Source organism: Pleurodeles waltl, chromosome 7 (genome assembly GCF_031143425.1).
Source record: "Pleurodeles waltl isolate 20211129_DDA chromosome 7, aPleWal1.hap1.20221129, whole genome shotgun sequence".
Lineage (NCBI taxonomy): Eukaryota > Metazoa > Chordata > Amphibia > Caudata > Salamandridae > Pleurodeles > Pleurodeles waltl.
The window spans coordinates 543,220,234-543,246,111 of NC_090446.1; the positions used below are offsets into that span (position 1 = coordinate 543,220,234).

Consider the following 25,878-nt stretch of genomic DNA (forward strand, 5'->3'; position numbering starts at 1 on the left):
GAAGTTGGAATTAATATTACTATTTTAGAAATACCAGTTTTGGAAGGTGTGCATTTCTCTGCACTCACTGCCTTCTGTGCCTTACAGTCTGTCCCCAATCGACGTCTGGGCTGTGCTGAATGACAGGTCCCTTTGTTTATTCCACCCAGAGAGCCATAAACACAGGACACTCAATCAAATCTGCATACCGGATGGGTCTCCCTGGATAGGAAGGGTGGGTGGGCCTCTCACTTACACTTCAAAGGCCAGTCACCTGACCACACAGAAAGGACTGACAACCCTCTTCCCCCCAACAGGCATCCTGGAAGACTGGACTAGGCTGAAAGGGGAACTTGCGCACTTCAAAACCACTCAAGTTTCCCCCACTTCAGAGGTATTTTTAGGTGTAAATATACTGGGTCTGTGGCCCTCCTAAATCAGAGGGACTGTCTGGCTGTCCAGAGGACACATCTGGACTGCTTTGCTGGAAGGACTGTTTGTTGCCCTGCTGCCTGCTGGCCCCCAACTCTGCTGTAAGGAATCTGCCTTCCCAACAATTGCTCTTCAAGGGCTTGGATTGAGCTTGCCTCCTGTTTTGAAGTCTCAAGGTCACAAAGACTTTACCATCGAAGGAAATCCCTATGCAGCGGAAAATAGGCTCAACGTCTGTAGAAATCGACGCAGCACATGCCTCATGACCTGGGGGGAGGAAAACAAAATAGCTGCATCACGTACTGGATAGACACAGCACCTTCTCACAAGCATGCCAAGGATTTTCAATGCATCCTCCCTAATATCCCTGCATCGTAGTAAGGAACCAAGGCTGCGCCTCAGGAAATCAATGCATCACCTGGCAGCGTGGAAAGAAACAGTCTGTACCACACCTGAAAATCAGACGCAGTGCCTTATTTTTCAACACATCTTTCTCTGGGGCCCCAGTGTGTCGAGATTGTATGATAAATCCCAGGTACTGTGTGTTACAAGGACACACTGATTCTTAAGGATTGAGACTCATTGGAACCTTAAAAAAGTGATATATTGACTTGTGCATACTGGACTGTCATTTTGATCTTATTTTATTCAGAAAAATATTATCTATTTTCCTTCACTGGTGTGGAGTACTTTTTTTGGTGTTTTCACTGTGTTACTGTATGAGGTATTGCATAAATACTTTACATACTGCCTCTAAGGTTAAGCCTGCCTGCTCTGTGCCAAGCTACCAGAGGGTGAGCACAGGATAATTTAAATTGTGTAGTGACTTACCCTATTGATATATTACTTGACATATTGATTAGTTATCTTGTTCTACAGGGACTCACCACTGGGTCAAAAGATTAATCGGCCTAAAACGAGTCCTAATGTGTATAAATTAACATAGAGGGACGCGTTAACAGTTCTGGTTGCAGAGGATGGTTTGGCCCTTGGGGCCCTAGGACGGAGATTCATTGTTTAATTTGTTTTTCTGTGATAATGCAATTTGGAAGTATGATGGGTTTCTAAGTTCACCATGGCTTTCCCGGTATCTCGGAGCCTGCCTAAATGAGTTGGGAATGTTCTCGGCGCCATAGAGTGTGTGATTAGGGTCTTTGCGCTTGCCTAAGCTTATGCAATTTGCAGGTGTTTGTGAAAAATCTGTGTGAATTAGGCCAAATTAAGTGTTGTATAGCAGGAGTAGGCGTACTCCACAGTATGAGAGTAGGGAAGTCAGCGTACTTCATTCGAATGTAGCGCTTGTTGCTCAAAATTATCCACGTGGTTGGTTGTTATGTACGGACCTGTCGAGGTCTAAGACTCCGGAGTATGAAAACAAATGTGGTTTATGTTGTAATCTGTACGGTTTAATAGGTCAATCGGGCGTGGTTGACAAGTCAAGTTTGAGCTATAATGTGTGTATGAAACCTTCAATGGAGATTTGACAAATTCTAAAGTGCACTAGGAGTCATTGACAAGTCGAGAGTAGAATTTGCGGGTCGAATTCTGCTTGCGTATGTGGGAACTGATAAGGAGAGAGTAGCGGCTGAGGCTTCAGGTGAAATCTCTAAAGTTCTGAAGCGAATGTGTTACCCTTCCTGTAGTAAACCGACAGATTTGTGTTGTCATTTTAAGGTGCTCGCAATAATTTGCATCAGTTTGTGTGAGTTGTAGGGGTCAGTGAGGAGCGGACAAGCCGCAAGACTTTGTCAGCTGCAGTGTGTGCGAGTGTGACGTCAGTGGTGCCGCGCTGAGATAGGTCAGATGTCGAGAGGGGTCGCGCACGGATTGGCTGCCGTCCGTGAGAGGCAATAGGTTGAGAACGGCAGGTGAAGAGTGTCCTGGGAACTAAGCCATTTTTGATTGAATACAAAATAAGAGAATCGCAAAAATTAATTTTGTCAAAGCATTTAAGAGCGCTCTAAAGGGAGATGTATATATTGTTGCAACCGATGGGGAACCCACAGCACCTGAGGGTACTCCAGCTTATACGGTTATGGAAGAGAAAGGTGTCGCGCCTTGTTTATGGATGAAACAGTGGCGCAAATTAACAGAAAAAGAAGGGTGTTTAGCGTTTCCAGAGCATGGGATGTTTAATCCAAAAGGTACTAGAAAATTTGAGGTGGATGTTAAGTACACAGAAACCACCTCCGAGACCGGCACAATATGAGGCTTTGGCGATTTGGGACTTGATGGCCCTTAAACATAGACAAGAAAGGTTTCAGAGAAGACTGAGAAGGGCAGAAAAATCTTATGCAGAAGCTAGATGGGACAATGAGAACAAAATGTGGAGACGGAGAATTGTAGACGGGTTGAAGTTATTCCCAGCAATAACTCAGGGAAAAGAAACACAGGGAAAGAAAGCCTCTTGTAAAACCGATAAAGACTCAGGCAAATCTAAAGAAAATAAAAGATCTTGGGAAGAGGACGATGATTCAGACAATGAGGAATGTATGGATAGATTGTTACATGATCGCCCGCCACCATATGCGGTGAGCGACAGTGCTCCAAGTACTAGCTTCGATCCTGGGAACCAGACGCAGGAAAAGGGAGCTACTAATACGGTACAGACTAGCGATACAGCTTTGATACAAAATGGTGTCAGTGTACCCACTGCCCCCGACATGCCAATACAGTTGCAACCTCCACCACAGATAAAGAGAATCTATCCTGATGTCCCAGTGCTTGAAACTACTACAAATTTGATAGTGCCACCGGACCCAATATACACAAAGCCAAAGCTAATACAGATCGAATCGACTCAGAAATTAATGTCCCAACCACCACCACAGTTGATACCAGGGTATAACCCTGTAGCAGGACCACCGTTAATACCTGTTCCGGGTACGTTGGAACAGACTTATGTTGTTGAGGCCCCAAGAGGTCTGGGTCCAGGTCAGACACCTGCCGCTATATCGCTACCCATTACTGTTAGTCCCCCAGTACCATTGTAAGCACAAGGTAAAACAGGGGTGTGTGATCAGGGAGAGCAAGTAAATGAGCCACCGAGACCCTTAACGGACCTTAGTCCAGTAGGGGCACCTCTCGAAGCAATGCGTCAAGCAGGATTAGGAGTTTTAACTCCGCAAACCATGAGTACGAATACCTCACATTCTCCAATGATACATGCAGGGAACATTTCACTGCAGGGTTTTACAGTACAGCAGTTAAATGAATGGTTAGAGAAAACTTATACTTCACAAAAGACTGCAGTGGCTACAGTTGAACCTGAGAAAGAAAAACAAGATGAATACCTGAACTTTGTACGACTAGGGGCGGAAGCTGCAGAGTTAGTGGAAGGGACAATGAGAGTAAACAGATTGGAATCATACACAGAAGCAGAACTAAGATATTTGTGTCCCAAGATTACCAAGGAAGTAGGCAAGGTACACCAAAGATTAGCGAACTTAGCAGACAAATACAATATCGATATAGGAAACACTAAGCATTTAAAAAAGAGTTACAGATTAGACTTTGATTCAAAAGATTTTGAACACATGAGATCTGCAGACATGAAGGCACATTTGAGAGAACTGCTGCAAAGTGCACAGATTTGGGGTGCATTGGAGAAATGGGAAGGCCGATGGGCAAAGAAAAGGGATAAGGGAAAGAGTGATAGCCCAGGGTCTAATCAAATCAGGACATCACCTGATTTGGAATCGGTAAAAATATTACCTATGAGAGAGACAGCTGGCGGTGTTTTAATACATGTGCCATGGACTAGAGGAGATATTCTATCCTTTACAAATGATTATCCCAGACAGAGAGAAGCCGATCGAGTGGTATCAACAAACGTACAGATTTGAGAAACTTGCAAAGTGTCTCTGGGAAGACTTGAATACTTTGTTTGAGATCATTGTTCCGCCTGATTTGTGGCTCGAGTGCAAGAGAGGGGTAGACTGGCCGACAAAGGAGCCGGCGAGAGATAAGGTGACCGGAGCACCTTCAGAAGAGGTGATGAAATATTATCATAAAGTGATTGAGTTTTTTAAACAAAAGGTGTCGCCGAAGGTGACTGATTGGCAGAAAATCAACCGGACCTCTCAAGAGGTTAAAGAGTCAACACATGCTTATTACGAGAGATTGTTGAAAGCGTTCAAGCATTACAGTGGTACTGAGACAATTGAACCGAAGGACATGAACCACATTGTGTTTAGATTTGTTGAAGGATTGAGACCGGAGGTCAGTCAAATGATTAAGAATCATTTGATTTGTTGGCAAGCTAAACCGATTGATGATGTATTGCAGTATGCAAAGTACTGTAGTGATGAGATCGAGTTGAAGCAGAAAAAGTTAAAGGAAAAGGTGATGGTGATGCAGATAAGGGCTGCACAGGCTGGAATACAGGGAAATGGAGTTCAGCAGATGATACAACAACACCCGCAAATGAATGGTATGTTTTAGGCACAGCCGAGAGGCTGAGGCCGAGGGTTTGTGAACCACGGTTTAGACATGAATAATGCTGTTATTCAAAATGATGTTCAAGGAGTGAAAAAAGATGTCACCATGTCACGCGTGGGGCACTGGAAACGGGAGTGTCTGAATATGGTGCAGGATGGTACAGTTCAGCAGAGCACTAATATTGGTACATTACAAAATTCACGAGGTCCGAAAGTGAGACATCAAAACCCGAACTTTCAGAATAATTTGGCACAAATGCAAGGGGTACAGCCCATGCAGCAGATGCAAATGCCGCGTTTTCAGTCAATACAAATGCAACCAGTGCAGCAGCAGATTCCTATGGTGCCTAGACAGCAAATGCAATTACCAATGGCTCTGATGGGACAGCAACAGGTGATGCTTCCTCCGCAGGTCACAGGCCAGGTAACAAATCAAAACAATACTGTGCGACAATTCCCATTAAGAGGTGAAAATGGCATGAATGAGGATTGGTCAGATGATAGTTCAGGCAGTGAAGAGTGCAGGCTTGCAGCATCCTTAGAGGTGGATCAGAGAGGCCCATATGTAGAAGGGAAGGTGATGGGCTATAAGGTTTCATTCCTGGTGGATACAGGAGCCACACGGTCCACAGTTAGAAGTGCAGAAGTTCCAAGATTGCCTCTCTCAGGGCGTACTATACGAGTGGTTGGAGTAGCAAATCAGTACCTGACTAACCCGATTACAGATCCAGTACAAGTTGAAATTGGCAACTTCCAAGGATTACATAGATTTGTAGTATGTGATTCAAGTCCAGTATCCCTATTGGGAAGGGACTTACTCTGTAAGACAAAATGTTCAATTACCTGTTCCAACGATGGAATCGAAGTACAGACAAATAGTGACGATGAGGGAGATGAAAGTCAATTTATAGAGGAAGAAGCAGGGACAAATGAAGATTACCCTTTGATTACTCTATACCCGATGCATACTTTGATTGACCTACCTGTCGAATTGCAAGGAACAGTGACAGAGAAAGTGTGGGATTTGACCGGGAAAGAAGTAGGATTGATAAAAGGAGTAGAACCAGTCAAAGTTCAGATAAAGCCAAATGCAGTGTTCCCACAGGTGCCACAATATCATATGACCCAAGATGTCCTCATCGAAGTGTCAAAAATAATTGCAGATTTTCTCAGACAGGGAGTACTAAAAGAAGTTCGGAGCAGTCCATGTAACTCTCCCATAATGGGTTTAAAGAAGCCCTGTCAAAAAGTTCGAATTGTGCAGGATTTGCGAAAAATAAATGTAATTGTGATAAAATGCTGCTCTGTGGTACCTAACCCAGCAGTAATAATGTTCCAGGTTCCCTGTGATGCTGAATGATTTACCGTAGTAGACCTATCACAAGCCTTCTTTTCGATCCCTCTTCATGAGGACAGCCAATTTTTGTTCAGTTTCAAATTCCTGGATAAGGTGTACAGTTGGTGCAGAATCCCTCAAGGGTTCTCAGAGTCACCATCCATTTTCAATCAGATATTGAAAAAGGATTTAGAACCTCTTGTGCTGCCTTTTAATTCAACTCTTGTGCAGTACATCAATGATTTGCTAATTGCATCCAAAACCAGAGACAGTTGTAAAGACGATACCATTGAATTACTAAATCATCTGGGAAAGAATGGCCACAAGGTGTCACCCAGAAAGTTACAACATTGTCAGAAAGAAGTAAAATACTTGGGACATTTGATAGAGAAAGGGTCCAGAAGAATATCAAAGGAAAGAATAACAGCTGTTTTGCAAATGAATCCCCCAACAACAAAAAGATGTCAGGATGTTTTTGGGAATGGTGGGCTACTGTCGTCAGTGGATACCCAACTTCTCAATCATCTCAAAGCCATTAATAAAACTGACAGGAAAGGAAGTCAAGGATGAGCCATATACTATAACTTTGTCAAAAGAGGAGCTTGAATCATTCGTAGAATTAAAAGTATGCATGTGCAGGGCCACCAGCATTGGGAATGCCAGACTACGAGAAACCTTTTCTGTTGTTTTGTCATGAACGTGATGCTTGTTCTTTGTCTTAACACAGGTCCACGGAGATGCAAATCGCCCTGCAGCATATTTTTCAGCTACCTTGGACCCTGTCGCAGCAGCCTTACCGGGTTGTTTGCGGGCAGTTGCAGCAGTTGGTCAGAGCCTTTTACAATGTGAAGGCATAGTCATGGGATACCCTCCAACAGTAATGGTTCTACATTAAGTTGAAATTCTGTTGACACGAACTAAGACTCAACACATGACAAATGCATGTCTCACTATGAGACGATCATGCTGGGGTCGCCGAATGTCACTCTTAAGAGATGCACTGTACTGAACCCGGCAACTTTACTTCCTAATGAAAGTGATGAAATCAAAGATGGGGAAGAATTTGAACATGATTGTCTTGAGGTGACTGAATTGTGTACCAAACCTCGCCCAGACATACAGGATACCCAGTTAAAAGAAAACAATTGCATTATGTTTGTCGATGGGTCCCTGTCTAAGAGATACTGCAGGAACATTGAGAGCCGGTTACGAGGTATGTACCATAACTGGCATCGTCAAAGTCTCCTGGCTCGAGAGAGTGTTTTCTGCACAAGTGGCAGAATTAATTGCCCTGACTAAAGCATGCCACGCAGCTGTAAATTTGAAAGTCACTATCTATACTGACAGCAGATATGGATTCGGAATTGTGCATGATTTTGGCCAACTTTGGTCACAGAGGGGTTTTATGACCTCCTCTGGTTCTCCTGTGAGAACCGGTGAACAAATAAGAGATTTGTTACACGCAATTCAGTTACCTCATGAAATTGCTGTGGTGAAGTGCAGTGCTCACATCAGATCACAAGATTTTATGTCTATGGGAAACGGCTATGCAGATCAAGTCGCAAGATTTTGTGCATTGAACTGTATATCGTTTAAGGAGCAATGGGAATTGTTACCACAATCTGAAAACGACATGTGTTTAAATCTAGCATTACGGGTGGTTGATACCTTAGACGAACTAAAAACATTACAAGGTTGTGCTAGCAAAGAAGAAAAACGCTCCTGGCAAAGAATGCAATGTGTACAAAGAGCTGATGATCTATGGGTTTCAGAGGAGGGAAAGTTGGTCTTGCCAAATAGCCTTTTATCACAGTTTGCCCGGCTCGATCATGGGCAGGCACATCTGGGAAGAGATGCCATGATCAGGTCCTTTAAGATTGATTGGTTCAATCCAAAATTCTGACATGCCGCAGAAATCACCTGCCACAGGTGCGTCATCTGTCAGCAGATGAATGCTGGAAAAGGAACTGTGATAACATTGAGCCACATTGGGAGAGCTGAAGGTCCATTCAACAAAATGCAAATGGATTTTATTGAAATGCCTATTTGTGGAGGATTGAAGTACGTGTTGCTGATTGTGTGTGTTTTCAGTCATTGGATTGAGGAATATCCCACACGTAGGAATGGCAGTCTTACAGTTGCAAAACTTCCACTTAGAGAACTGATACCAAGATTCGGGTTTCCGGTTTCTATAGAATCAGATAGGGGTAGACAATTCGACAATGAGGTGATTAAACATTTGAGTGCCGCACTCAACATTGAACAAAAGCTGCATTGTAGCTATCGCCCTGAAGCATCAGGATTAGTTGAGCAGATGAATGGTACTTTGAAATCAAGGATGGCAAAAATGTGTGAAGCAACAAATATGAAGTGGCCAGATGCCTTACCTCTAGTGCTGATGTCAATGAGAAATACCCCAGACAAGAAAACGGGACTGTCCCCCAATGAAATCCTCATGGGCAGAGCTATGAGATTACCAGCAGTACCTGCAAATGCACTGGTGAATATTACAGATGATATGGTGTTGGATTACTGCAAAGGTTTGGCTGACGTAATTTGCTCTTTTTCTCACCAGGTGGAAGCTAACACGTTGCCACCAATTGGCGATCCAGGTCACTCTCAGCAAGCCGGTGGTTGTCAAGAAGCACGTGAGAAAATCGTGTCTAGAGCCACTTTGGAAAGGGCCGTATCAAGTAATATTGATGACTACTACTGCTGTGAAGTGTGCCAGAGTTCCCAACTGGATACATGCCAGTCATACGAAAAAGGTAACGTGTCCTGTTGAAGAGGAACTTGAAGTTTCTGGCACAGCGACTTCAGGAAGAGAAGTCTCAGGGTCAGAGAACAGTCAAGAAGAAACTGAGACTATCGGAGAGCCCACTGAGAACAGCCTTGTCCCTCAAACTATCAATGAGTTCGAGAGAGGCGACAGTGCCCCTATCTCAGTAGAGGCAGCAGGAGAACTAAGCCAAGGAGAGGTTCTCCCAGAAGTAGACGAATATGGGTTAGAATGTGAACCCAACATAGAACCAGAGGAAGAAAGAGAAGGGGAAACCGTAGATACAAATCAAAACGTGTCAGAGTTTCCCGAACCAGTTGCAGGTCCGTCAAGAGAAAACACCATATCACAAAAAGAGGGTGCTGGCCAACGTTCTGAAGGAAAACATCGAGTAAAGACGCATAGAGGCGACAATTGGCCAGACAAGTCGCATCCTAAGATAAGGGGGGTATCAAATGACACCATAATAGAAGAGAGTGATACCTCACAAGCAGATGATTTGAGTGAAGGTGAACGAAGATTAAAAAGAAAAAGAATCGCGAACAGAAGATATACAGGTCCTGAATGGGCATTTGCTACAACATCTGAATGGCAACAAGAATTCCTAGCATTCTGTTTTGATCGAGAAGTACCAGGCCAATACTACGGTACCTGAAGAGGAATTCAAAGAAAACCTGACTAAGTTTGAAATTCTGAAAAACTGAAAAGAAAAAAAAAGACTCTAGAAATTACCGGAAGTGACACTAAAACCGGATTTGACTTTTAAAGAAACCTGATTACGACAAGCTGCTAACCTGAATTGACGAAAAGGGTCCTGAGTGAGTGAAGACGCTGTAAAATACGCAGAAAAGAAAAACAAAAAAAAAAGTTTATTCTCAAGTTGATTGTTGATCTGCTATTCTGATTCTATACAAACATGGCTTACAATAGAAATAGTAGCAAAGGGAGTAAGGTGTGTGGTTGGTTAGGTCTTATATTAGGTGTTGTGTGTGCAGTAATGGTTGTAGGAGTAATTGTGGGAATGCCATGGAGAGAGAAAGAAACTATTAACGCAACTTCAAAACCTGAAACTACTACATTAACACCGTGGGAGAGATTTGAGCAGGATGCAAGACATATGCATGAAGGAACTAATGCAAAGGGAGAACTATCTACTAATGTCTTCTATTGCTTACTAAATGAGTATGTGGAAACATTGGATGCGAAAGATTGTTATGTATGTACTAAAATTCCTTCGTCTGTGCAGGAGGGAGTTACCTATCATAGTCTTCCTCTTACTTATGGAATTAGTTGCACTTTGCTACTAACAAGATTCTATAATCAAGAGCATGTGCAATACTTTTATTCGAACTTGGATGTTGTGTTTTCCTTTGTGCCGGTGATTGAATTCTTAAATAAACTAGCTAAAGAGCACGATATAAAAATAGTTAGAGGATTCTTTGAGCCAACACTTACATTTGGAACTGCTTATGCACATCGCAACAATTTTACTTGCTTACTGTCGCCTGTAGAGAAGAGCTTTTTAGATCACACAGATGATAGACGCAAAGTACTGAAAGAAACGTTAGAAAAAGGATTAGAGAAACGTACCTATGCAAATGATTATGCTTATACTGCAATCATGACGCAAGGCAAATTAGCTATAGATGCATTACACGTAGGTAGGCTCTGTGTATATAGGTCAAAATCTGATCAAGACAATTTGTTTGTGGGTACGTGTTTTTGTTTCAGAGTAAATGGACCTTTATGTTGAATGGACAAGATCCAGCGATTCCTGGAATTTATTATATCTGTGGGTTAAATGCTTATTACCGTCTCCCTAAGGGATGGTATGGGACATGCTATTTGGGGATAGTATTCCCAAAGATATATCAGATTGATGACTTAAAACAAATACCTAAAACGTCTGAATTACAACATCCTAGACAAAAACGAGAATCAGTGGCGGCTGTCATTGGTGATATATTTGGAGCCATAATCCCATCAGTAGGGGTTATCTTGAATTCCATGAAAATTCAAGAGTTGTCTACTATCCTGATGGATACTGAACTTGCTGCAGAAAGAGCTATGACTCTTCAAAATCGGCTTGCTTTAGACATTCTTTTAGCAAAGAGTGGAGGGGTCTGCAAAGTGCTTAATGAGCATCATTGTTGTTCATTTATACCTGATAACAGTAAGAAAATTAGAAGCATGCTTACTAACCTTACTAGAGACAGTACAGATTTGAAGGATCTGGTGTTTGGGAGAAATTTGGAAAGGGAATTGCCTGAGTCGGAAGCCGGTTTACCAACATTTGGAATGGGGTACTTGCAAAAATTCTGATGGGTCTATTAATTATTTTGGTTTGTCTATTAGGATTATGGGGGGCATGTAAAATTAATGACAAAGTAAAAAGAAATTGGACCAAAAGAACCAGAAGAAATGAAGAAAGTGAAAGAGAGAAAATGTTCAATGAGATATGGGAAAGCTCTCATAAAGGACAAGATTTTGAAATGCGCATTATGCGCTAGGTGAAAAATTAAAATCAAAAGATCAAAAGAAAGATTTGTGTGATGACGAGCGTCAGAGGAGGGACTGAGAGAGCGTAGTTTAAATATTACATACTTTAGATGTGAAATGCTTATACTTAACAATGCTGTATTAATAATCAGAAAATATTATTTGTTTGAAATGTATTCTAAACGTACTTATAATAGTAGAGAATTATTGTACACATATACTAATGTCGTCTATAAGAAATCATTGTTTGCATTAATTGAATATGTTAACACCTACGAAGATTGCATTTATTAGAATCCATAAGTCTTAATTTAGCATGAGGCGAAAATTTAGCTGTGTAGCTCGCATATTAAAGCTTATTTTTCTGTTTCTCCAGTGTGCTGATTCGCAAAAGGCCATGACCCAGCAGGTGTTCTTTTCTTTGTTTTATGTTGCAAGTGAGGATTTTTCTCACTCGCATGCTAACTGTTTTAGTATAAGTTTTATACGTTTTTGCAACATTTTTTGAAACATCCAAGGACATTCGTCCATGGAAAAGAGAACTTTTGACCTGAAGAACGTGCCAAAGAATGAAGTAACCCCGGATGTGCCACCTACGAAAAACGTCAATTATGAAGACCAATCAAAGTGTTATAAATTATCGTGGGGTGACAAGTGCATTACTTAATGTATAATTTGATAGGTTAAAGATAGTGGGGTGTAGCGACTATCCAATAGAATTTTGGGGGAAGGTATTGCGAAAAAGGGATAAAAACCCATGACACAGAAGACGAGAGAGAACTAGGTAGGGAATGATATCGATTGCACCCAGAAACTCTGTCACTCTGTTTGGTGATTTGAGACTTGAAATAAACCATCCTTATCCATAGACTGCCCCTCTACACTTCTCCTCCTTATGAGGTAAGTGTCCCCTGTTCCTTAGACGAGATAGACTGACGGCGATCTAACTGATGTCCTGAAGACAAAGACTGATCCTGAATGCTGACTCATTCCGAGGAGGGTAATTATGACAATTGCTATTGTGATTTGTCTATATGCTTTTCCTTTCTAGGTACCAACTGATGTATTTTTGGATAGAGACCCTAGTCAGATGACATGACTGACATTGTGCTATGCTGAACGTAGGCATATATGATATTCTATGCATTCTGATCTGTGTATCTCTTACATTAGTGTTTTTATGTTTGTAATCTTCGCGTTGTCAAAAGCTTATTACAGTTGCCATATTGTGACTATGCTCTTTTGCTTCATGGTTTTTAATGAATACTCGTGCTATTAGATTGTAATTAATAGGGAATAAAATTCACAAAACTCCCATAAAGGTGTGGTTATTCATGACTGAAAGGTCATGGTTGCGCCGACAGTCTTAATCAATGTCTAAGGTGAAGTGTATTGTGGTGATATATGTTGATGACATTATCGATATATTACTTGACATATTGATTAGTTATCTCGTTCTACGGTGTCTCACCACTGGGTCAAAAGATTCATCAGCCTAAAACGAGTCCTAATGTGTATAAATTAACACAGAGGGACGCGTTAACACCTCTGCCAACTAGAGACCCAATTTCTAACAGGGTTATAGTGGAATGCCTGTTTTCCCCTTCTATTTTAAGAAAAAGCGCAACTTGGATAATTTCTTCTACTTTTTTCACATTATTTCTAGAGGAAAGCATTTCTTTGATAAGGGAAAAACTCCAGGACATTAGCTTTACTGGATAAAGGATGTGCTTTAAAATTGAAATAGGAATACAATAAAAGCACTCCGATTTATTTTGTAAGGTTCTAGCTTCGGTGGGGTAGATATCCTTTGTATTTCTATTTATGTGCCTGCACGGTCATACAGAATTATTCAACATCACACTGCACATCACCTACAAATTTGAAGTAAGTCTTCTGATAAAACTGTCCATCAGCAGCATTTAATATAGTGGACCATAGAACCCTCTTTAACATACTAAAAGAACAAATGGGAATAAGTGCCACTGTCCTGAGGTGGTTAGCATTTTAACTAGACACCCCCACCAACAAATAAAACTGAACAGCGCTCCATTTGATCCTTCTGTTCTGCCTCCAAATCTTCAATTTCTACTTGAAACGTCTTGCCTCCTATTCTTCCTGCATCTTATATCACCTCTACAATGATGATATTCTTTTTATTTTAAAGTTTCCACCTAGGAAGACATCTCCTTATTCCATGAGATTGCAGAAAGCATTCAGTCCTCGATGTCTTTTCATCACCTCAAACGGAACTCTTAAAATTAGTAGTAACTCCTATCTGCGGCTCTGGAGACCTACAACCGTGAAATAGGGAGAAGTTTTATGCAACCGGACGTTTAAAAACATTTTTCTTTGAGGTCCAAGTACCCACTGCGTTCTGCCGTCCTAGATAACGGGGAGCTTTAAAACCTTCACATTAAATTCATGTGGAACGGACTCATTACACAATGCCTTTCAATTTGCGTGTTATCCCAAATGTTGTCCTGTGTATTACCTTATGCCATCTTACAGACCTCCCAACTCAACATCAGCTCTATCAGGGCTCTCTCTCCAACTTCACAAGTAGGAAAGTCACAGATGGAATGTCTTATGCTGGCATCAGTGTCAATCTCAATGAAATCAAGAATATAGGCAGAAACATCGGAATCATACCCTGAATATCCTGGACTCTCCATTCCAGAGGATAGGCCCGAAACTGCACTGTGTTCAGAATAGCTCAGATGAAAGTGTACGTTTGAGATGGAATCAGGTGTGACTTTGGCATTTTGGTAGTGAACCCCAGCGAATTCAGGGGTCCACCATAGTCTGGAGGTGGGCGACAACTGACTGGGGTGGTGCTGCCATCAGCAGCCAGACGTCAAAGTAGAGGAAGAATGGAACCACTGACTTCTGCAGATGCAACCACTGCCATTACCTTTGTGAACCACTGTGAGGTGCTGGTAAGGCCAAAGGGGAGCATAGCAAAAAAGTGCTTGTGGCCCATCATGCAGGCAATGTCTGTGGGCTGGCAGGAAGGGTTTGTGAAAATTGGCATCCTGCAAGTTCCAGACTATCATCCAGTCTCCAGGGCAGATAAAAAAAAAAAACAGAGCCACCGTGAGCATTCTGAATTTCTCCTTTTTCAGGAAGTAGTTGACAGGGTGTGGGTCCAGCATAGGGAAGAAGCCTTTGTTCTTCTTGGGCACCATAAAGTAGCAGGAATTGCAACCACAACCTACTTCTGATTTCTGTATCCTCTTGATGGTCCCTTTGACCAAAAGAGCCTGCACTTCCCGATGCAGCAGGGTAAGGTCGTCCTCCATCAACCGGTCTGAGGATGGTGGGATGGGCAGTGGGGTTTCTGTCAGTGGAAGAGTGTAACCCTGCTGAACAATATGAAGCACCCATTTGTCCAAAGTGGTTCTTCATCCTGCCACTGACCGGTTGCCAGTAATGGCGAGCTGACATATTAAAGGCTGCAGTTGCCAGGGGGAGGCAGCATGGGAAGATCTCTGGACTTGGGTATCACAGGGCTTGTGGTAACTGCGTCTGCAGCTTAAAAAGACTGGGAAGCCTGTTGGCTGCGGCGGCTGGGTGGAAATGGATGCGTTTGTTAGCCCCTACTAGGGTAGCCACGGAAGGTGCGAAAGGCAGAGTGTGGTTGGCGCAGGGCCAGATTCAGGAATGGATACAAATGGCCCGGTTGCCGCTGAAGGTGGAGCGACTAGCGGGAATCCAATGGGGTAACCTGCCAAACCCTTGAAACCCAACAGAGATTCAGAGGGGTCACGTGTCAAAATATGAGGTGCATGACCTCACAAAAAACCTTTACATTGGGTACGGGTTGCTCCAGCAATTTCTAGGAGGTATGAAAGTGACCCATGAGTCTCACTAGACAGCTGACTCATGGGAGCGGGGCCTAGACCTGTGGCACCGTTCCCGTGCCTCGTCAAAAGATTTGGCTCGGCGCAGCAAACTTCAAGATTGCTTCAACTACTTAAATTTCTCTGGCTTCTCATGTGACTTACCCAACAAGGAGTAACAAGACAATGAGCATCGGTAACTGCTCTGCAAACGGTCCAGGGACCTGGAGCATTGTAGAGTTGTCTTGATCCGGGAGACCATAACTTTCAGAGAGCACTACCGACTCGCCTTGGGATTCATAGCACAAAAATATGGGCAGGCTTTGGAGTAGTGGCCCAGCTACAGGCACCCGAGGCAAACCAGGTGGGGGGAATCTGTCACAGACCTCTCCCTGTGACAGGAACCCCAGAGTTTAAACCCCACAGGTTTTTATTTTTTTAATTTTTTTTTTATTATCCCTTTGCACAATGGGAGAAAAAGCTAAAAGATTTCAACGCACTGGGGTGGCACCTATATAAGCACATCACACGTCACATCCGGCGGGGACGACATCTATGAGGAGCCAGTTGACACCACTTACTGGCACACAGAGGTACTGCTCAAAACTTTCGGGATCCTGTCTGACGGCTGGGGAAAAGTCTAAGGTAAGGAATCTGCATCTAGGAGTCTATCAGATCAGGGAATCTAATGATGAAAAATAAAAGCTGGACACAGAATAGAACAAACCCACTGCCAACATCAAAACTCAGCTGAAGCGGTCACCCCCCACAAACAGAACAGACCAAATTAGGAAAAAAAAAAAAAAAAAAAAAAAAAAACACTACTAGTCATGCATCAAGAATGGAGACAGTCCAACTTAAGAGCTCCTCAATATTTTACCGGGATCTGGGCGTCACTAAATAATTACATTTGCTGAATGCTATTTCATGGAAACCTGAAGTTCTTTCAACAATACTGACTTCATATTTACAAAGATTGAGACATCAGCCCAACCAATTGGAACTGCTTGCACCTTAGACTTGCCAACGTCGTGAATTTTTAATTTGTTTCTTAATCTGATACTGCAAAGATCCTATTGTAGTTCTAAAAAAATACATCAAACTTGGCCATAGTACCCTTGCCCACATTATTACAACCTTTATGACTGCTTGGATAGTTGCAACAGTGGTGCCTAAAACAACATCATCTTGCTAATTAAAAACAAAAAAACAAAGATAGCCTCTGAAACGCTCCCCATGTTTCGCAAAACACTGCTTAGAGTGATCAACCAACAACTGCCCTTCGACCTGGAAACCACTGACTTGTCAATGAGTTTGGTTTCAAGCATTGTAGGTGGACAACACAGCGATACCAAAAAAATATATAGAATGACTTAATTACCACTAGTCATCAAAGCCAAGGCAGCACACTGGAGTTTAACCCGTTCTGTGCCCAGGACGTAATGGTTACGTCCTGAGGCACAGTGCTGCTGTGCCCAGGACGTAACTGTTACGTCCTGTGCACAGAGCCCAGAGGGAGCGCTAGCGCTCCCTCTGTGCGGTCCCCCCCCCACCCACCCAAGTCAGGGATGGAAGGGGAAGCCCTTCCCCTTCCACCCCCGACCCCCCCAAACCCCCCTGTGACGTCACAGGGTCTCCCCCAAGAGAAATGCAAAGCAGGTCTCTTTCAATCCCATGGGGGAGGCCCGGAGGGGCTTCAAAGGGAAGGAAATGTATTTCCTTCCCTTTGAAGTCTCTCCCAGGGTTTCAAAAGCCGGATTGCTTGCAATCCGGCTTTTGAAACCCCACTAGACACCAGGGATTTTTTTTATTGAAACTGACAAAAGGGAGCGACCCCTTGGGCAAGGGTCGCTCCCAGGGGGGGGGGCATTTTTTGGGGAAGGCCTTTTCTGCCCCCAAGGGGAGGGAGAAAACCAGGGAGGTTTTTTTTTTTTTGCGAGAATTTCACGCAAGGGGAGTCACCCCTTAGGCAAGGGTCGCTCCCTGGGGGGGGGGAATTATTTTAGGCCATTTCTGCCCCCCTGGGGGGTAGATCAGCCTATTTTGATTAGGTTGATCTGCCCCCAAGGGGGGCAGAAACCACTAGGCACCAGGGATTTTTTTTGTTTTAGAGATGGGGAGCGACCCATCAAGAAAGGGTCGCTCCCCTGGGGGGTAAATTGTATTTAGATCATTTCTGCCCCCCTTGGGGGCAGATTGGCCGATTGTAGGTCAATCTGCCCCCAAGGGGGGCAGAAACCACTAGGCACCAGGGATCTTTTTTTTGCGCTGTCACGCAAGGGGAGCGACCTTGTAGGCAAGGGTCGCTCCCCGGGGGGGAAATTTATTTTAGGCCTTTTCTGCCCCCCCCTGGGGGCAGATCGGCCTATTGGTATTAGGCCGATCTGCCCCCGGGGGGGGGGGCAGAAACCTCTAGGCGCCAGGGGAAATAGTTGTTTGTGTTTTTTTTTTTTGTTTGTTTTTTTAGAGATGGGGAGCGACCCATCAGGCAAGGGTCGCTCCCCTGGGGGGGGAAATTGTATTTAGACCATTTCTTCCCCCCTTGGGGGCAGATTGGCCGATTGTAGGTCAATCTGCCCCCAAGGGGGGCAGAAACCACTAGGCACCAGGGATCTTTTTTTTTGCGCCTTCACGCAAGGGGAGCGACCTTGTAGGCAAGGGTCGCTCCCGGGGGATGGGAGGGTAGGGGGACAAATTTATTTTAACCCATTTCTGCCGCCCCTGGGGCCGGCTGAGCTAGAGGCCAAAATCCACAGGTAGGCACTGTTTTCTATGAAAAAATTTGATGTGTCCACGTTGTGTTTTGGGCCATTTCCTGTCGCGGGCGCTAGGCCTACCCACACAAGTGAGGTATCATTTTTATCAGGAGACTTGGGGGAACGCTGGGTGGAAGGAAATTCGTGGCTCCTCTCAGATTCCAGAACTTTCTGCCACAGAAATGTGAGGAACATGTGTTTTTTTAACCAAATTTTGAGGTTTGCAAAGGATTCAGGTAACAGAACCTGGTCCGAGCCACACAAGTCACCCCATCTTGGATTCCCCTAGGTCTCTAGTTTTAAAAAATGCACAGGTTTGGTAGGTTTCCCTAGGTGCCGGCTGAGCTAGAGGCCAAAATCTACAGGTAGGCACTTTGCTAAAAACAGCTCTGTTTTCTGTGATGTGTCCACATTGTGTTTTGGGGCATATTCTGTCGCGGGCGCTAGGCCTACCCACACAAGTGAGGAATCATTTTTAATCGGGAGACTTGGGGGAACATAGAATAGCAAAACAAGTGTTATTGCCCCTTGTCTTTCTCTACATGTTTCCCTTCCAAATGTAAGACAGTGTGTAAAAAAGACGTCTATTTGAGAAATGCCCTGTAATTCACATGCTAGTATGGGCACCTCGGAATTCAGAGATGTGCAAATAACCACTGCTTCTCAACACCTTATCTTGTGCCCATTTTGGAAATACAAAGGTTTTCTTGATAGCTATTTTTTACTCTTTACATTTCAGCAAATGAATTGCTGTATACCCGGTATAGAATGAAAACCCACTGCAGGGTGCAGGTCATTTATTGGCTCTGGGTACCTAGAGTTCTTGATGAACCTACAAGCCCTATATATCCCCGCAACCAGAAGAGTCCAGCAGACGCAACGGTATATTGCTTTCGAAAATCTGACATTGCAGGAAAAAGTTACAGAGTAAAACGTAGAGAAAAATTTATTTTTTTTCACCTCAATTTCAATATTTTTCTTTTTCAGTTGTTATTTTCTGTAGGAAACCCTTGTAGGATCTACACAAAATTACCCCTTGCTGAATTCAGAATTTTGTCTACTTTTCAGAAATGTTGCGGTTTCTGGGACCCAGCGTTGGTTTCATGCCCATTTCTGTCACTGACTGGAAGGAGGCTGAAAGCACAAAAAAATCGTAAAAATGGGGTATGTTCCAGTAAAATGCCAAAATTGTGTTGAAAAATTGGGTTTTCTGATTCAAGTCTGCCTGTTCCTGAAAGCTGGGAAGCTGGTGATTTTAGCACCGCAAACCCTTTGTTGATGCCCTTTTCAGGGAAAAAAAAAACCACAAGCCTTCTTCTGCAGCCCCTTTTTCCCATTTTTCTGAAAAAAACTAAATTTTCACTGTATTTTTGCTAATTTCTTGGCCTCCTTCTGGGGAACCCACAAAGTCTGGGTACCTCTAGAATCCCTAGGATGTTGGAAAAAAGGACGTAAATTTGGCGTGGGTAGCTTATGCGAACAAAAACTTATGAGGGCCTAAGCGCGAACTGCTCCAAATAGCCAAAAAAAGGCTCGGCACAAGAGGGGGAAAAGGCCTGGCAGCGAAGGGGTTAATAAAACTAAGCAGCTTTCAATGCCATAACGCCGTAGAGTACTCCCAAACCCCCGTCAAGTTTTTTAGGGAGCATCAGAAACTGTTCTGACTTAATTTCTTTATTCCTAATGAGGAACCACACGCAGTCAAATTGAGAGATCAGACCCCCCCCCCGACTTATCCATTGAAAAAACCCGATAAGAATGGTCAATTTAATTAACACTCTTCAAACATTGTGCTGCTCTGCAATCGGAAAAGATTAATTAAAACCGAAAAGTCAGGTTTGTGGAGCAATGCAAATTAGCTAATAGCTTGAGTAATATTTAGTAATGGAAATAATCAATAGGCACAGTGCTTCAACAAGACCAGGTTGTGACCATTTACACCCTACATTACTCTAATTTCTGAGGCCGAAATTACTAGGGTCATTCCCCTATGCCTGTACATGCAGCACACAAACAGAGGGTTCTCTAGGACTGACCTCTCTTTCTGCCTATAGTTACAATTATTCTGTTGCTATCTTCCAAGCTGAGAACAGTAGGACCTCCCCCCAGTGGTACTCTCCTACATGGAATACTGCAACAGCATCTAAAGTCAAGCTCTGAAGAATTAAGAATCTTCAATAACTCTCTTTTTGGTGGATACTCTCACTACAGTTTCCTTACCTTGTAAATATTCATCAGGCATCAGACTGGACCTGGAAACTTTAAAGCAGTACTCCTGCATGCCAGTAGATGGTGTTGTGGTATGGCCAGTGTGAAGATCTTTAGATTGGGACCTTTTAAAAAAAAAAAAAATCTTAAACAGTTAAGTTCACAGATCAGGGAGGAAGGGTCAGTCAGTAACGAATCTGCGATTAGACAGAGTATGCACCAGAAAGGGTTACCAAAAGGTAACTTGTTATTCTGATGGATACTTCTAACCAGAGATTTCTAACCTTGTGAAGTGATATTGTAGAACTGCCTTCACAGGTAATGGGTCTGTGAACTGTATCAGACCAGAAAGTCAACAGGACTGAACATACAAAATGCCTCTCTCGACAAGACATGACTGTCGAGGCAGCAGTGCTTCATGGACATGTGACCTGACCCCCACGTAGCCACCTCATAAATATCCAGGGGAGTTACTCTGCAAGCCAGCACTTTGGTAGCAGTTTTGGTTATGGTGGAATGAGCCCATAACCCTATTGGAGGCTGCTTCTTAGCCAATGCACAGCACATCTTATTGCCAACATTTCATTCAGAGATGGTCTGTTTGTGCACCCACTTTGCCCTTCCTTGGTCCAGAGAACCCCCATGAAGAGCTGATCATCCCCCTGATGTGCCTTGGTGCGATCTGTATAAAACGTGAGAACTCTTTGAATCTAGAGGATGCTGAGCAAAGGAGGCCGCAAAGGTGATAGCCTGCCCCACATTAAAAGGAGCTACCACTTTTCAAAGAAAGGAAGCTCGGTCCTTAAGACCAGCTTGTCTGGAAAGAACACTGTATAAGGGATTTACAGAAATGGCCTGCAGTTTGTTCATACTCTAAGCTGACATTATAGCAATCAGAAAGACTGTTCAATGTTAGAAGACATAGGGGACAACTGTGCAGTGGCTCAAAGGGGCTGCACCTCAAAATGTAAACACTAAAGTCCCGTAATGGCATCGCACAGGGCTTCGATGGCAGGAAGTGTGGCAAAACTTTTTTTTAATTTTTTTTAAAGAAATTCACATCACAACAGGTGTCTGAATAAAGCAGGCTGATCGGCATTCACAAAAGAGTCCAAAGTGCCTACAAGTAGCCCTTAACAGTGCCCAAGACTAGCCCTTTTTTAGCCAGAGGGGGAGGAGAAAAAACAAAATCAAATCAAGAGCTTCATGCTGATCAATCTGGGGGGGGGGGGGGGGGGGGGGTTGGGGGAGGAGAGGAACATAAAGCCACAAATGTGTCTCAACGACGGGCATACAGTAATTTTGGAGAGGGCTGCCAGGCCTCCAAGATGACATCAACGATCGGTTGGTGCCACTCATTCTCCACACATGGCGGTGCAGATTGTGCAGGCCCTGATTTGCTACTGCAATAGATGATCCTCCCGCAGCAGCAGCTTATCAGAGGACACATACTCATGCCTAAGAGTTCTGGGTACCATACTCTCCTTTCTAATCAGATACCACCAGGATGACTTGGGCCTGGTCGTGCCTGATCTTCAGAACTCTGGCGGGAGAGGTGACAGCAAGAAGGCAGACAAGAGTCCAGTGCTTCACTATGGGGAGTGAATCTCCTAGAGGGAGCCTTCTTGGGAACTCCAAAGTGCAAAGTGCAGACCTTGCTCATTTTCAATAGTGACAGATCAAGCCAGGGTTCTCCTTTATGCTCGAAGACACCCTGTAACACCTCCTGGTGTAACTGTCATTTGTGATCAGGTAGCGTTCTGCGTTTGCCCTTCTAGCATTTAGAGGGCTCCAGATGGTTCACTACCAGAGAAATCTTTTTGGCAATCAAGCCACTTCCAGAGGAAAAGAGGCTCCTGACACAAGACCCAAGACCCTACCCTGCCCCGTCTGTTGTATTACCATATGGTAGTGGTGTTGTCCATGAGCAACTGTCCGAGCCTTCCTCTGATGGTGGACAGGAAGGTCATCCACAACAAGCGAACCACCCTCAACCCAAACAAATTGATGTTGATCCAGCTTTCTGCTAGAGACTAGATTAATTTTATCTCCACCACTCCAAGACTGTCTTCCCTATCCAGGAAGTGATGTATCTATCACCACTGAAATCGGGATGGGGTAAGGAGAGGGTTCTGTCACTGACATAATCATGGTCTAACAGCCAGCACTGCAGATTTTTTGCAGTCTCCTCCAAAATCTGGATAAATCTGACAGGTTTCAAAGATAATGTGCCCACTAGAGCTTCAGATACTATGCAGAGTGAACCCAAATGGTGTTAGGAAATTCATTGCGATCTACCACTGCCTTAAACGATCCTATTTTCAACAGCCAGTCATCGAAGTAGGGGACGACTGAAACCCCCAATGGTGTGCTGCAACCAAGGACATCACTTTCCTGTACACCAGAAGGACTCTGGTTAGGCCAAAAGGGACCACTGCAACCTGAAAATGCTCCTGGCCCAGTGTGAGCAGCAGAACATAGATATGGAATAAGCATCCTGCAGGTCCAATGCTATCAGCCAGTCTCCCGGGTATAGGGCACACAGGACATGGTCAAGCGTGAGCATCTTGAATTAGTCCTTTTACAGTGAGGCATTAAAAGAGGGAAAATCTAAGGAAGGATGAAGGCCTCTGTTACAAGGAGAACCACCCAGTTCCTACTTCCAAGGCCAGAACACTCTCAATGGCCCCTTTGGCATAACGTCCTGCACTTACTGCTGCAAGACAGGCATGTGGTCCTCCGTCAGCCATACTGTTGGTAGTGAAAAGTGCAGCGGGGTAAAAAAATAAATAAAATGGGAGAATGTAGTCTAAATGAACAATTTGTATGACCCAGTTGTCCGAAATGAGTTTGCTACACTTGAAATAATTGATGGATCCTGCCTCGGACAGGTTGGCTATGTGTCAGAAAGGACACTCTAAAGAGGTTTTGTGGTGCAGTTGCTGGAGAGGCAGGGGACGGAGCTACATGTTGCACTTGATGCCCTGGGTCTTTGCAAGCTACGGCCTCCAACATGAAAAGGCTGGGAAGCTTTTTGAGCTGGTGGCAGGGTCAGAGGTTGGCAGGAAGGAAGGCCCCTACTGAATCCTCACATGACTGAGATTTCTGATGAAACTGTCTGGTGGCTGCAGACAAACCCAAATAAATTATTATGGCTTACTCTCTTCAAAATGTTCCTACCCTCTTTAAAATGTTCCAGGGCAGAATCCACTTTTTGACAAAAAAGCATATCAATTACGGATGCCTTGATAGCCCTACAGAAGCCTATAGACCTCACTGATGAAGGGTGATACCCTGAAACCGGTCCCAGGATGCTTGTTTCTGGTCCAGGGAAGACCAGGCCTGGCAGTTCGGGCTGGACTGTTCCTATTGGGAACAGGGTCAAGACTGATTTGCATATGGCTGGGTCTGAGGTGGAATGGCATGGCAAGCAACAAAACTGATGGATTAAACCCAGATCTGTGACTGGGGTGAATGTTTGATTTGTTCTGCATTCCGTCCATCTTCTGTTGTTTTTGCATTTGTAGACCTCAATGAGGCATGGTGCTGAAGCACCCCACTTGTGCAAATAACTGGGCCTAAACAATCTGTCATATCAAATTGGAAACAGATCACAAACTGTATCACACTCATCCTGGATTTTGTGTTGGGGTGAATGGAGAATGTCCGGAATTATTTGCAGAATTTGGTCCACCTTGTCCCACAAAACACATATCTTACCAAGGAGATAATTGGTGTCAGCAGAAAGCAGAGCAACTCTTGCAGAAGAGAACATATGCTTGCCAGAAGTCCATTTCTTTTTAGCTCGCAGACAGGTGGGGTGGAAGGGAAGGTGTTAGGATCCACTTCGCTAGTGGATACCTAATCCACCAAACTCTCCAGCGTGAGATGCTATGTGAAAAAATTCAGGGTCCCCTGCTGCTGGTATGTGCAACAAGTGACCTGCTTGTTACATGGAGTACAGATTTGCCCAAGAGAGTATTTTGACGGATTCATTAAATGATGAGAAGTTTGGTAGGTGCCCTGTCCAGGCTGGAGAACCTCTGAAAGGGCATTAGTGTTTACCTCCATAGTAGGGAGAGGTAGGTCAAGTATGTATGCTGCACTCTGAGGAAGAGTTGCTAAGGAACCACTTTCCCCTATTGCAGGGCTAGGAGGAGAATCAAGGCCAGGACCCACCATCAGAGCTCTGTGGATCTGTGGGGCTCAACTGTGTGCCAGAGAGAGCTAGTAAGGTGTTGAAGATACGCTGCAAGGGCTTCCTAGAGGTCTCTACTTGCAGCAGCATCATTGATTTACCTGGAAATTCAAGAAACATCGTGACCAGGTTTGGAAGTGGGTCCTCAGATCGGGAGAGAGACCAGGTGGTACCAGGGAAGGGCGGATTCTTTTTTTGATTCTTTTTTAGACTTACCTGAAGACTTTGACTTCAAACAAGGTCTGCTGCAGAAATCAGAAACAGGACCTTCCTTTCAACTTCAATCAGTCATGGCATGGAGTCTGACGTTTGGTGAAGACAGGTTTCGCCTCAGTGTGCTGTATGGCCTTCAGATTCATCTCGGATTAGTCGTTGCAGGACCTCAAGTTGTATTCTGACCTCCAGCACCACAAACATGCTTCGTGAGGGTCTGTCACAGACATCTGTTTACGACAGTCCCTACATGGTTTGAACCTTTTGGTCGAGAGAAGCAACATATTTCCCTAACACAGTGGAAAAGCTCTGACTTTTTTTTTTTTTTTTTTTTAAGTCTCCAAAAAGACTAAGGAGTAGCTCATGATCTGTATCTGATGGCACAGAAAGAAATGAACTGACGTCAGTGGTGCTTATATGTGGTTCCACTTATCACTTCCAGGGCAGAATGAGGTTTGTGAGGAGCTGCATGATGACACCTAGCTGCTCGCACGAGTACTGCTTCAAAGTTTCCAGATCCAGTCTGATGCCTGGGCAACATTCATAATGTGAGGGCTCTGCGGTTAGAAGTATCCATCATAATTCAGAGTCCAAGAGTCTCTGCAAATTTCACAAAGCACTACAGAATTGAATCCCAGTCATTGCGTTTAGATGAAATTCACCAACCTAGGTACAAAAGCTTTTATGATAGAAACACTCATGTTAAATTCATCACCATCCGGAATGCACTCCAGCCAACTGAAAGACCAGAAGGAAACTACACAAGACTCAGGAGAAGTTGGAAGATATGCTTCTTTTCAGCCTACATACTCTAAAGTTTCCACAAGTCACACTGGTCAGTTGCCTAAAATCAACATGCCACATTTCTGCCCGTACTCCTGTAATGCTATCTGTATTTTACCCCCAGCTCTATCTTGACCACGGACTCCATTTTGTACTTAGTTTAGCTTTAAACACCATCATTTTGGTGGTGCAGGTATTTTTCTGCGCACAACTTATGCAACATGTTTTTAGCTCCTCTCGCTCTTTCTCACCAAGGCAGGGACATAACATGAAGGAGTGAGGGAATGATAAGGATGTACCAGAGAATGTTTATGGTACAGCAGGAACAGTTTGGTCTTGGGAGCGCACCTTGGGATGTGGCCAATCTCTAAACGTGCTCTTTCACCAATGACCTGGTGCAGCCAAATTTTGAAC

At 43.9% G+C, this 25,878-nt stretch overlaps 1 protein-coding gene across 1 annotated transcript in view; it reads right to left on the reverse strand.

The window, feature by feature from the left end:
• LOC138304327 (zinc-binding protein A33-like) overlaps window positions 1-25,878 on the reverse strand; it is a 234,134-nt gene that overhangs the window by 149,204 nt on the left and 59,052 nt on the right. The window lies entirely within an intron of this gene.